This window comes from Lampetra fluviatilis, chromosome 67 (assembly GCF_964198595.1).
Source record: "Lampetra fluviatilis chromosome 67, kcLamFluv1.1, whole genome shotgun sequence".
Taxonomy (NCBI): domain Eukaryota; kingdom Metazoa; phylum Chordata; class Hyperoartia; order Petromyzontiformes; family Petromyzontidae; genus Lampetra; species Lampetra fluviatilis.
The window spans coordinates 3,209,503-3,222,827 of NC_136341.1; positions in this window are offsets into that span (position 1 = coordinate 3,209,503).

A 13,325-nucleotide genomic window follows, 5' to 3' on the forward strand; every position below is an offset into this window, starting at 1 on the left:
CCATGAGACCTTCTTACCCGGCACGGTAACGTGAATGGTGGCACGGTAACGTGAATGGTGGCACGGTAACAAGAATGGTGGCGCGGTAACGTGAATGGTGGCACGGTAACGTGAATGGTGGCACGGTAACAAGAATGGTGGCGCGGTAACGTGAATGGTGGCGCGGTAACAAGAATGGTGGCGCGGTAACAAGAATGGTGGCACGGTAACAAGAATGGTGGCACGGTAACGTGAATGGTGGCGCAGTAACGTGAATGGTGGCACGGTAACAAGAATGGTGGCACGGTAACGTGAATGGTGGCGCGATAACAAGAATGGTGGCACGGTAACGTGAATGGTGGCGCGGTAACAAGAATGGTGGCACGGTATCAAGAATGGTGGCACGGTAACGTGAATGGTGGCACGGTAACGTGAATGGTGGCGCGGTAACAAGAATGGTGGCACGGTAACGTGAATGGTGGCACGGTAATGTGAATGGTGGCACGGTAACAAGAATGGTGGCACGGTGACGTGAATGGTGGCGCGGTAACATGAATGGTGGCACGGTAACGTGAATGGTGGCGCGGTAACAAGAATGGTGGCACGGTAACGTGAATGGTGGCGCGGTAACAAGAATGGTGGCACGGTAACAAGAATGGTGGCACGGTAACGTGAATGGTGGCACGGTAACGTGAATGGTGGTACGGTAACGTGAATGGTGGCACGGTAACAAGAATGGTGGCGCGGTAACAAGAATGGTGGCACGGTAACATGAATGGTGGCGCGGTAACGTGAATGGTGGCACGGTAACAAGAATGGTGGCGCGGTAACAAGAATGGTGGCACGGTAACGTGAATGGTGGCACGGTAACGTGAATGGTGGCACGGTAACGTGAATGGTGGCATGGTAACGTGAATGGTGGCACGGTAACGTGAATGGTGGCGCGGTAACAAGAATGGTGGCGCGGTAACAAGAATGGTGGCACGGTAACGTGAATGGTGGCACGGTAACAAGAATGGTGGCGCGGTAACAAGAATGGTGGCACGGTAACGTGAATGGTGGCACGGTAACGTGAATGGTGGCACGGTAACGTGAATGGTGGCACGGTAACGTGAATGGTAGCGCGGTAACAGGAATGGTGGCACGGTAACGTGAATGGTGGCACGGTAACGTGAATGGTGGCACGGTAACGTGAATGGTGGCGCGGTAACAAGAATGGTGGCACGGTAACGTGAATGGTGGCACGGTAACGTGAATGGTTGCACGTTAACATGAATGGTGGCACGGTAAATTGAATGGTGGCGCGGTAACATGAATGGTGGCACGGTAAATTGAATGGTGGCACGTTAACATGAATGGTGGCACGGTAAATTGAATGGTGGCGCGGTAACATGAATGGTGGCACGGTAAATTGAATGGTGGCACGGTTCGCCGTCTGAGTAAATATCGCCTGTGCCGCAGTCACCATCAAGGGTGAGTTCTCGGGCTTCCTGCTCCAGGCGCGAGAAGCCGGCACGGCGAACATCGTGGGGACCTGGGACACCCCGCCCAATGGCACCAAGTACCTACAGGTACAAGTACCAACACATCTCCGTGTCCTTGTATCTCCGTGTCCCCATGTCTCCGTGTCCCGTGTCTCCGTGTCCACGTGTAGCTGTGTTTCCGTGTCCCCGTGTCTCCGTGTCTCCGTGTCTCCGTGTCTCCGTGTTCCCAGTGTCTCTGTGTCCCTGTATCTCTGTATCCCCCTTTCTCCGTGTCTCCGTGTCCCCGTGTCCCCGTGTCTCCGTGTCCCTGTGTCCTTGTGTCCCCGTATTTCCATGTCCCCCGTGTCTCCATATATCCGTGTCCTCGTGTATCCGTGTCCCCATGACCCAGTGTCTCCGTGTCTCCATATTTCCATGTCCTCGTGTCTCCGTGTCCCCGTGTCTCCATGTCTCCGTGTCTCCATGTCCCCGTATTTCCATGTCGCCCGTGTCTCTGTATTTCCGTGTCCTCGTGTCTCCGTGACCCAGTGTCCCCGTGTCTCCGTATTTCCGTTTTTCCGTATCTCTGTGTCTGTGTATTTCCATATCTTCGTGTCTCCGTATCTCCATGTTCCTGTGTATGTGTATCTCCATGTAACCGTGTCTCTTCGTCCCCATGTCCCCATATCACCATGTCCCCGTGTCGTCTTGCAGTGCACGAATTCAAGAAACGACACCATGACTCACACCTCCAATGACTCCAAGACAGACCTGGTCTTTAATTGGATTCCACCGGACTCAAATGCTTCCACCTCCATAGAGTTCATGTGAGCATTTTATGTCTTTATATATGTGTTATATTTTGTTCTATTTACATTACCAGTACCAATGGTTGTGTGACGAGGTGGTAACTCAAGAGACCCCAGGATTCACTCACTCACTCACTCACCCACTCACTCACTCACCCACCCACTCACTAAATTATTCACTCAATAACTCATTCACCCACTCAATAACTCATTCACCCACTCACTCAATCACCCACTCACTCAATCAAACACTCGCGCACTCACCCAACCACTCAATAACTAATTCACCCACTCAATCAATTAATCACTCAACCACACACTCACTCAATTGCTCAATCAATCACTCACTCACCCATCCACTCACTCACCCATCCACTCACTCAATCACTCACTCATTAACTCATTCACCCACCCACTCACTCAATCACTCACACACTCAATCACTCGAGTTCTCAGCTGGTGACACCACAACATCAACTTGACTCACTCGTCCACTGTCATTCACCCACTTAATGAATGCGTACTAACATAGAATCGGTCACTTAGCAGCATAGCGCTTGTTGCTGGTAGGGAAGGGGATCTGCAGTTGCAGCAGCCATGACTGACGTGATAGACCAGAGAGAGGAATGTAGGGGAAAGGTTACAGAAGGGGCACGTGAGGGAAGTCCGGGAACCCGCTCGTAGGTTCTAGAGAGGGGGTGTGGCCGGGGCGGAGAGAGGCCATACTTGCAGGATAAAAAGGGTGTGGGGGGGCCCGAGCGGGAGCTCGGGGCTGTCATTTGGAGTGGGATCCCCTCTTCGTGCTGCTGGAGTCTTCGTCGCCGTTTTCGTCTTCACCTGCTCGGCATCGTCAGTCAGGCAGTCTACCAGCTGTCCTGACTGGGAGCTGTAGTTACTAAGTGTGAACTGTTAAGGCTGTTAATAAACAGAGTGCCTCCTACTCTTAGTGTCTGTGAGTCAGTCACTAAAATGTATATATGTTGAACTCGCACCATACGTAGCCAACCACTCATTCACTCAATCACGCACTTAATCACTTACCCACTCAATCACTCATTCACGCACTCAATCACCCACTGAATCACTCACTCACCCGCTCATTGACTCGCTCAATCCTGTAAATGAGACTTCGATCCCTCCTACTCCCCTGAATATTCACCCGGGCCTTTCGCTCCCCGCAGAGCGACCGTCGTGAAGCTGCTCAACGAATGGCAGGGCAACGTGACGTCACATCAACTCAAACCCTCGGGTCTGTCCACACGCACAAAAACACCGCGTGCCTCACATCTAAAAAAATATAAGTGCCTGGATTCGATTCGAGGCTACATGAGGGGACTTTTGTCTTTGGTGCTGGCCACTCACCCCCTCGTATGCCACAATGCTGCCCTTCATAGGCGCTGCTGCAGCTCGCTACTAACAGCACTTGCCCTAACAGTCTGTTAGAGACTACACGGTAGAGGCCGACCGAGACTGAATTTCTGGTTTCGGCCGAAAACAAAACCAGACCGAAAGTTAAAAATTTACATTCGGTCGAAACCGAAAGTAAACTTTGTGGCTTCGGTCGAAACAGAAACTATGCCGAAAGAGGCCATTTGCTAACTTTCGTCGCCGGAACCGAATTTTGGTCGGCCTCTAATTAGCAGACCATGGTTGCGGCTGTAACCTCGCTCCCAAGCTGCTGCTGCTGCTATGTGTGTGTGTTTGCAGCCTATCGCATAGGATTGCCTAGCGCCGACTGACCGGCCGATAGGCAGTGTGATAGACGTAGCACTAGCGTTATATTCTAAAAATAAATGTTCGATTGACGAATGATGACCGAAAGTCAATATCAGTTTCGGCCGAAACCGAAAATAAACCGAAAGTTAACTTTTTGGCTTCGGCCGAAATAGAAACTATGCCGAAGAGGCCATTTGCCAACTTTCGGCGCCAAAACCGAATTTCGGTTGGCCTCTACTACGCGGGAGATCTTTGTCTGTGTCTACCTTCATAGGCACTGCTGCTGCTACTCGCTACTCAGAGCACTTGCCCCAACAGTCTAGGCAGGGGATCTTTCATTCATTAATTCAATTTACTTTTTGAGTAAAATAACTCGTGCCCACTAAAGAGGGCATCGCAATACTTTTCAGTATAACTTAAAGGAAGGTAGTCCTCCTACCTATAAAATCATGACACGTAAAAATATAAAAATGAGAGGACATACTCAAGGAAAAGCTAAAAGTCTTGCAGAGTTTCCTGAACTGCTTGGTGCTCAGAGCCAATCTGAGGCCCGCGTGTGTGCATTGTTTTTTGCCCAGGTTATGGAAACCCAGCAAAGACCACGACCAAGACAGTGGCAGCAACAGGAGGAGGCAGGGGAGCTCCAACCACGACCAAGGCAGCAGCAGGAGGAGACGGGGGAGCACCAACCACGACCAAGGCAGCAGCAGCAGGAGGCGGGGGAGCTCCAACCACGACCAAGGCAGCAGCAGCAGGAGGCGGGGGAGCTAAAACCACGACCAAGGCAGCAGCAGCAGGAGGCGGGGGAGCTCCAACCACGACCAAGGCAGCAGCAGCAGGAGGCGGGGGAGCTCCAACCACGACCAAGGCAGCAGCAGCAGGAGGCGGGGGAGCTCCAACCACGACCAAGGCAGCAGCAGCAGGAGGCGGGGGAGCTAAAACCACGACCAAGGCAGCAGCAGGAGGAGGCGGGGGAGCTCCAACCACGACCAAGGCAGCAGCAGGAGGAGGCGGGGGAGCTCCAACCACGACCAAGGCAGCAGCAGCAGGAGCAGGCGGGGGAGCTCCAACCACGACCAAGGCAGCAGCAGCAGGAGCAGGCGGGGGAGCTCCAACCACGACCAAGGCAGCAGCAGCAGGAGCAGGCGGGGGAGCTCCAACCACGACCAAGGCAGCAGCAGGAGGAGCGGGAGGAGCTAAAACCACGACCAAGGCAGCAGCAGCAGGAGGTGGGGGAGCTCCAACCACGACCAAGGCAGCAGCAGGAGGAGCGGGAGGAGCTAAAACCACGACCAAGGCAGCAGCAGCAGGAGGCGGGGGAGCTCCAACCACGACCAAGGCAGCAGCAGGAGGAGGCGGGGGAGCTAAAACCACGACCAAGGCAGCAGCAGCAGGAGGCGGGGGAGCTAAAACCACGACCAAGGCAGCAGCAGGAGGAGGCGGGGGAGCTCCAACCACGACCAAGGCAGCAGCAGCAGGAGCAGGCGGGGGAGCTCCAACCACGACCAAGGCAGCAGCAGCAGGAGGCGGGGGAGCTCCAACCACGACCAAGGCAGCAGCAGCAGGAGGCGGGGGAGCTCCAACCACGACCAAGGCAGCAGCAGCAGGAGGCGGGGGAGCTCCAACCACGACCAAGGCAGCAGCAGGAAGAGGCGGGGGAGCTAAAACCACGACGAAGGCAGCAGCAGGAGGAGGCGGGGGAGCTCCAACCACGACCAAGGCAGCAGCAGGAGGAGCGGGAGGAGCTAAAACCACGGTTGGCAGTGACGGCGTGTGGTCAGGCGGGCATACGGGGAACACGACCGCGGTGGGCAAGGGTGGCAGCTCCGCTGGGCGTTTGCTCCGCGCTGGGGTGTCGCTCTGCCTGGGCGCGACGCTGGCGGCCGTCGGAGCCACGTGCCTAGATTAGTTTGCACGGTCACGGGATTTCGTCCCGGCCACATGCCTGGCCACGTGTCCACGTGTCGGCACGTGCCTAACCACGTGTCAACCACGTGTCCGGACACGTGACAACCACTTGCCAACCACGCGTCAAACGCGTATCCAACACGTGCCTGGCACGTGTCCAACACATGTCAACCACGTGCGACAACCATGACTGTTTCATCATACCAACCACGTTGCAAAGAGTAATCGTGCTGTACTAGCCACAGCACACGCCTATAGCAGCCATAACACAGAGTTGTTATGCTGTACCAGCCACAACACACACAACACTGCCCCCGCAGTACTCCCAAATAATTATTTATCGGACCTCTCTCAGAATGGAGCAGTGACCTCGGATGAGAATGTCCCCCTGTGAAGGGTCTGCAAGTCACGTCGTGAATCGCTCCGTGAGTCGCGCTGAGTTGCATGCAACTCTCTTTCTCCATGTGCCCTCTCACGCCCACCTCGCGTCGCTATAAAGGATGCAAGGTCGACATGTCGTCACGATCCCCAGCAGGGCAAATGCAGCGAGTCCTCGCTAACACGCCGGGTGGTAGTGCTGGCAGTCGACCCGTTCCTGAAAAAGTGCTGCGTTAAGTGGACAACACGTTGCAAAAAAAGGATTTCCCCATAACTGATTTATCGACAGTAAAGTTTGGCGAGATACGACATACTGCGATTGCTACTATGCACACACGAAGTAGTGAGATGGTGGGACAGATAACTGAGGGTACGCCGCCGCGTTACCGTATCATTCCACGTACTGTATCACCGTACCGCTCAGCCGTGTAGCTCAAGAAAGTAGTTCGTCACTGACTGGTCGTAACCCGCGTTATAACAGCGCACATTCCGCGTTTCAACGGTGACCTATGCACAGGGACAGCTGTCACTGGGGGTGCCCCTAGGCTAGACCCACACAGCAGCAACTGTTGCCACCCCACCTGCTGGGAAGTCACTACGGGCTGTGCCTGATGGCTCCAGCTGCACTATGAGAAGCACTTGTGCCCCCTGCCACGTGCGCTCGGCTATTTCGAACGACCCGCGAGCTGTTTCAGACGACGTCACTGGACGCCTTTGTGATGTCATCCCTCGCCTTGACAATGTCTCCACGTCACTGGATGGGTCTCTGCACATGTTAGTCCATCGTCCGGTGTATAGCATGCATGTGTGTTTTTGAATATTTAACTTTTATTTATATATGTTGACATATATTTCGGGTGGACAATGTTGGGTGGCAACACTTGTGGCCTCGCAGCAACAAAATTTTGGTTTCGATTCCCGATTGGGGCTCCGATTCTGTGTGTGTGTGCAGTTGGTGTGCTCCCTCCCTCTCTCCCCTTGTCCTGCATTGGTTTACTCCGGCTTCTTCAGTTTCCTCCTCCTGCTATAGCTCAACCCCATTCCCACAGTGGAACTGCTGTCGCCCTATAAACCCCCACATGACCCCCCCCACACCAATAAGTGCTGAGAAATCCCCTACAGCAAAAACTGGGATCTCACAGCGGCAGCACCAGCAGCGGTAACATACCCCCCCCCTCCCCACTACTGCCATCAACTCCTGGCAGGAGCCTCCTGCACAACGCGTCCTTGAGACTCGGAGAGACTCTTAATGGGTAAACGATCGAAGTAGTTATGAGTATATAACATTAAATCGTAATAGGCCATATATTTTAAAGATTGAATGTTGCAGTAATATTGAATATTTAACTCGAGTCTAAACAACCCATAACACGTTCGCTCTCTTGGACGTTTTACTTTCACCCGCTAACTCCACCCCCACTGTAAGTGTCCAATCCTTCACAAACCACTTGGCTGTTGAACTCCTGTGTGCCTTTTAATGATTATTGTCGTTGTATTTTTTGTTTCTTAGTTTTTTCACGATGCTGTGAGTTAGATACACAGAGACCACAATAAAGACCAATAAAATACACGCACAGGTGCAGAGAGATTACATCGTTCTGGAGTGGATTCTGTGTGACCAGGTCAAAACTCAGGAGACCAGGGTAAGAGTCTCATTCGCAAGCGTGGCCCTGGGTCATTTCCAAAATGGCATATAGACCCATCGACATACATAGATTTGCATAGGGACTCATAGGGATATAGAGAGATACATATGCAGTAGATTATCGATTATCCACGCTAATAACAGGGATGGCAGCGATGGATAAATCTAAATCACAGATAATCCAAACATATCCATTTTTCGCGGATCTCTATAGCAAAAACCACTAATAAATAGGTACAAATTAAGTAAAGAAAGTTGATTTTGTTAATGCTCAGTGATAACTTTCCTGCTCCCGCCTCGCAGAAGACTCGGCCCACTAATTGGATGGTAGCAGAGCCACAGCCAATCAACATCAATCAAACTCCGCCCACAAAGATATGAAACTACTATACTGTAGAGGTGGTCATGTGGATTTCGGATTAACCGGAGCAACATATTTGTCTGGTTTGGACGTTGCAGGAACGTTGGACCCAATTTCATTCGTAATGATAAACGAAACAGAAGAATAGACTTCATCACCCTTCTGGGCAATAACTACTACAGGAGTTGTGTTAAGATTTCAAAACAACCAATAGATTATCGCTAGGCATCGTCGTGTCTGCATTAACATCATGATTGTGGTAAAACATGCAAATAAACTTGCTTGATAATAAAAAATAATAATGTATGCATTGTCTTTCAAACTGATTGGCCTACACCACAGCTACAGCCAGCCTCCTTCATTTCCTTGACTAAACTATTTAAAAATGTACCAAACAATTTTTCTCTTACCAGGTCAGGCCCACTGAGCTGCGATGTAGTTCTTTTTCAGAAGCGACCTGACCATCACAAGTGATAGCCCGACGAAATGGCTGATATCATCATTACGTGGAAATTTGTAGCAGCAGAAAAATTCCCTAAACGCGTGATTCTAAATGTGGAGCGAAAAACCGGAGGACCTGGAGAAAAATCAGCGCCACCACGGGGAGAGAGAAACACCGAAAACTTCAAATATACAGCAGGCGTCAGGGTAGGGTTCGAACCCACTACCTCCTGTACACCGGTAGAGGTGGTTAACATCTCCTAGCCACCGCGGCGCCCAGTGTTAGACCAAAGGACAACGCCAAAAGGTGAACAGTACAAGGACAATGCAAATATCATTCGTAATATTCCGAGCGGCGGTTACTACGCTGCCCGTGATTGCTGTGTGTTGGGGCAGCAGTGGGTGGGCGCCGAGGATGAGCCGTACCCTTGGCACTGTCAGGTAGAGGCGGTACAGCAGCAAAGTGTGTAGACTAATCTCCATCTGTTCCATCTCACTCCCTTCTACACGTGGGTGGCGTTCTAGGAGGAGCCTTACCCCTGGCTCTGCCCCCTCCCCCATACCCCCCCCCCCCCCCGCTCCAACTCCGCTCCCCCGACAGTTATGCGCAACCCAATTCACAACCAATGCGGTCCTCTGACCAACCCCGCACTGCCACAATTGTCCTTTAGATCGGAGGGAGGGGGGTCATTCAGGGTAAGCAACGTTCACTCCGAGTCACCGCGTGACAGCGCTATGATGGAGGGGGGGGGGGTCCAACAATGGAGGGATGAGCCCACCACACCTCGCGCTACGGAAGAATTCAGACATTTTTGCGCAACATTTTGTGGCATTGCACAATGTCTTCGAATCGTCGTGGGTGCCCTCGAGCCAAATCCACCCCGGTGACCAATGTGGTCCCTGTGTTTGTCTGACCCCCCCCCCCCCCGCGTTGTGTGCCCCCCCGTCTTACCCCCCATCTCTCTACTATAAGAAGCCTTGACGTCTACGCTGCTCCACCCGCCGCTTGAATTGCCAACTGATTTTTAGCATTTTTTGTGTTGTAAACCTTCGCCGGCTTCTATTTTCAAACTTGCGCATGAGTTTTTTCAATTTGTGTTTAAATATTTTTTAGCTTTACCATCAGAAATCCATTAATATTGACCACTAACATTTGTCGTCAACTTAAACGCCGTGGCTTCGTCGTTCTCTGGGAATGATGGAGGCGCTGCTGGCTGTGTGGATGGTGGGGTTGGTGGGTCTGCACGGAACTCAGGGCTTCCCTGGTGGAGCTCCATCATCTTCCTGCACCGATATGGTTCCACATCACAACCCCAACACACTGACCGGCACACCATACTCCATCGTCACCAACAGCAGCACCTTCACCCCTGGCACCAAGGTTAAAGGTAAGTGAATCATCAACCCCCTCCGCTCGTCCATTCGTTCACCCGTATCGAAGACTCGGTCGACCAGACTATGTACAAAGACAAAGATCCCCCAAATAAATTTCGATTTAAAGCTTTCGTGACTGCAGGGATTCATCTTCTTGGTTCTTTCGGTAAAGTCACGTAGAAGGGAAGTAATAAAATAATAAAAATAAAAAATTATAAAATAAAATATTTTATTATGTTTTATTTATTACTTCCCTTCTACGTGATTTTACCGAAAGAACCAAGAAGATGAATCCCCCATATAGCCCATAACAGACTGTTGGAGCAAGTGCTGTTAGCACACGAGGGGGTAGGTGGCCAGCACCACGCCCGGCCGCCTTTGTTTCCCTAGTGGCAATGCTTACACATCGCACTAAGTACTCATTTGAGGTTGAGTCAATCTAGGGAAAGTTCAGATAATCGTCACTGGTGTTGGTTGTGAGCGGGAATCAAACTCGGCGAGCCGGGTTTGTAGCGCAGCGCGCTAACCGCTACACTACCGCTCCCCATAAATCAGTGTACACACACACGCACATAGATACACTCACATACACGCACATACACACATACAAGGCCACAGTTCTTGTAGAACTGGTTAAACAAAGAGCGAGTGGGGTGATAATGATTTCGGAGCGAGGAACACAATCCTATTTTTCCCATGAGGTCTATTATTTGTCGAACGCGGGTTTTACACAACACGGAGGTTTCCCAGGAGCGTAACCCTCCTCCCGCGTCCAGTGACGCCTTGCCTATACTCTGCGTCTCTCCCCACCCCACCCCGATGTCCCGTTTATGGCGATACAAATCGTGACGGACGGACATTTGCAAGTGATGACGACGATAGAAATGGCCGGAGTAGAACGCGGAACGCGTGCGCCGTGACATCATCGAAGCAGGTTGCTGAGCGGTCGACGAGGTGCTCGGAACGATACGGCGACTTGTCCGCCATCCCACTGCGTGTGCCTAGTCATAAGAGTCACGTCGTATCTCGCCGAACTTTATCTTTATGTCATTTATGGGGGGGGGGTAGGGGGGGTTATTGTTCAGCTCAACGAGTTTTTCGCCTAACGTGCCATTTTTCTGGAAAAGAATGGCCGGGAGTATCCTCCGCGCAGGAAAATTCGTCCGCGCCTCGTCCTCAGCGGCAAAGGCGACTTGTCCTGCAGAGAGAGTGATAGCCGGGCGTTTGAAATAACAAAAACAAACTATTTAAAACGTTACCCCGTTTTGTATCCACATTTACGGCGGTCACGTGGATCTTTTTTTTACCTCGGGGTCCTCCTTCCCCCCCCCTCCGCATCATTTAGAAAAATCCATTGAGATAATTTCGATTTTTCTGGGTGCTATAAATGTCCAAATGATCGGGCCACATTGTTCAGCTGTGATCAGTTGTGATGACCAGGTCGCTTCTGAAAAAATAAGTTAATACCTCAGCGGGACCTTCTTGTACTTTGCGCTACAATCGTGTTTTTCTATTGTTTGTTGTTGTAACTTTATTTCCCCGTGCTCCTACTGAACATCTGTGAAAAAGAGCTTTATGGCTCATCGGATTCCTTCTCCTCCTCCACCCCCCTCCCTTTTGTGTGCCCGGCCCCCCGAAGTCACCATCCAGGGCACCTTCAAGGGCTACCTCCTGCAAGCGCGAGAACCCAACACCACGACCATCGTTGGCACATGGGACACCCCACCTGCAGGCAACACAATTCTAAAGGTGACTTCACAAACCCGGGCTCACACAGGTGACTCAGCACCTGGCTCATACAGGTGGCACCTGGTTAACACGAGTGATAAAGAGGGGGATTTTGGAAAGTAAGAACCCGTGAATAGAAGATTGTGATGGGGGGGAGGGTTCATGAGTGAATTCTTTCAGTTTGGACAGCGGCCCATTATTCTAAGCACGGCTGGGGCACTTGGTCACCCTGTGTGTGGGTTCACCATTGTCGAGCCAGCCTGGGCTGTACATCTGTCAACAGAGGTGCTCCCCGTGGGCTCGTCGGGTATATTCCAGCCTCGATAACAAGGTCCATTGTCATCTTTCTTTACGTCTCTCTCTCGCAGTGCCGTGCCCCTGCAAACGACGCGGTGACGCACTCCACCGGCGCCACCAAGACTGACCTGAGCTTCGATTGGATCCCACCGACTACAAATCCTCCCAGCTCCGTTGTGTTTGTGTAAGTTCAACCTCACAGGGGCACGCTTACACGCACGACCCACTGGATTATCTATATATAAAAGGGAAATTTGTGAATATGTGTGTCTGTTCAAAATGTTTAGCGTACTTCCCGACATGCAACAAACTTGGAATTTGCTATGTGGGTACTTTCCAGACTGTACACCATGGAAATTTTTTTTAAAATGACTTTTATATTTTTTTGAGGGGGGGGGGAATAATGCATATATTTTGCACGGCAAGTGAGCTGTGACGTCACATCTGTGATGTCACCCGCATGCGGAAGCGTCAAGCAGTGTGTCTGCTCATGTCACATACCCCCCCAACACTCCGCGAGTAAAGTGCCATATAAATGTGTTGCAGGTCTAAGGCGTTCTTCGCGCAGCATTGCTTTATTAATTCAGTCCTTTACTGCCGTACGCACCCTGAAAGTTGTGTGTGTCTGCAGCAAGCGCCGTGTATGTGTACCTATGGACGTGCGCTTGTGTGTGGGCGGAGCGGTAGTGTAGTGGTTAGCGCGCTGAGCTACGAACCTGGCGACCCGAGTTCGATCCCGCTCACGGCCATCACTGGTGACGGTGAATTGAACCGGTCTTGGGCCTCCCCTAGGTCGACTCAGCCTCAAACGAGTTACTGGTGTGGTGTGTGAACATCGCCACTGGGGAGACAAAGGCGGCCGGGCGTGGTGAATCCAAGTCCCGGGTGAATTCAAGTCCCGGAAGAAGCCGGGTAGTAAAGCTAGTTATTAATAATACATAATTGGGCACCACGGTGGCTACGACATGTTAACTCCCTCGTCTGGTGTACAGGGTTGTGGGTTCGATCCCGACCCTGACGCCTGCTGTATATTTCGAGCTTGCGTGTCTCTCTCCCTCTCTCCCCCTCTCTCTTTCTGTGGTCGCATGGATTTTTCTCCGGGTCCTTCGGTTTTTTCCCTCCACATTTTACAATCGACATCACGCGTTTAGAGTTATTTGGCTACTGCTATACATTTCCACGTGATGATGATAAGCCGCTACTTCGTTGAACTATCATTTGTGATG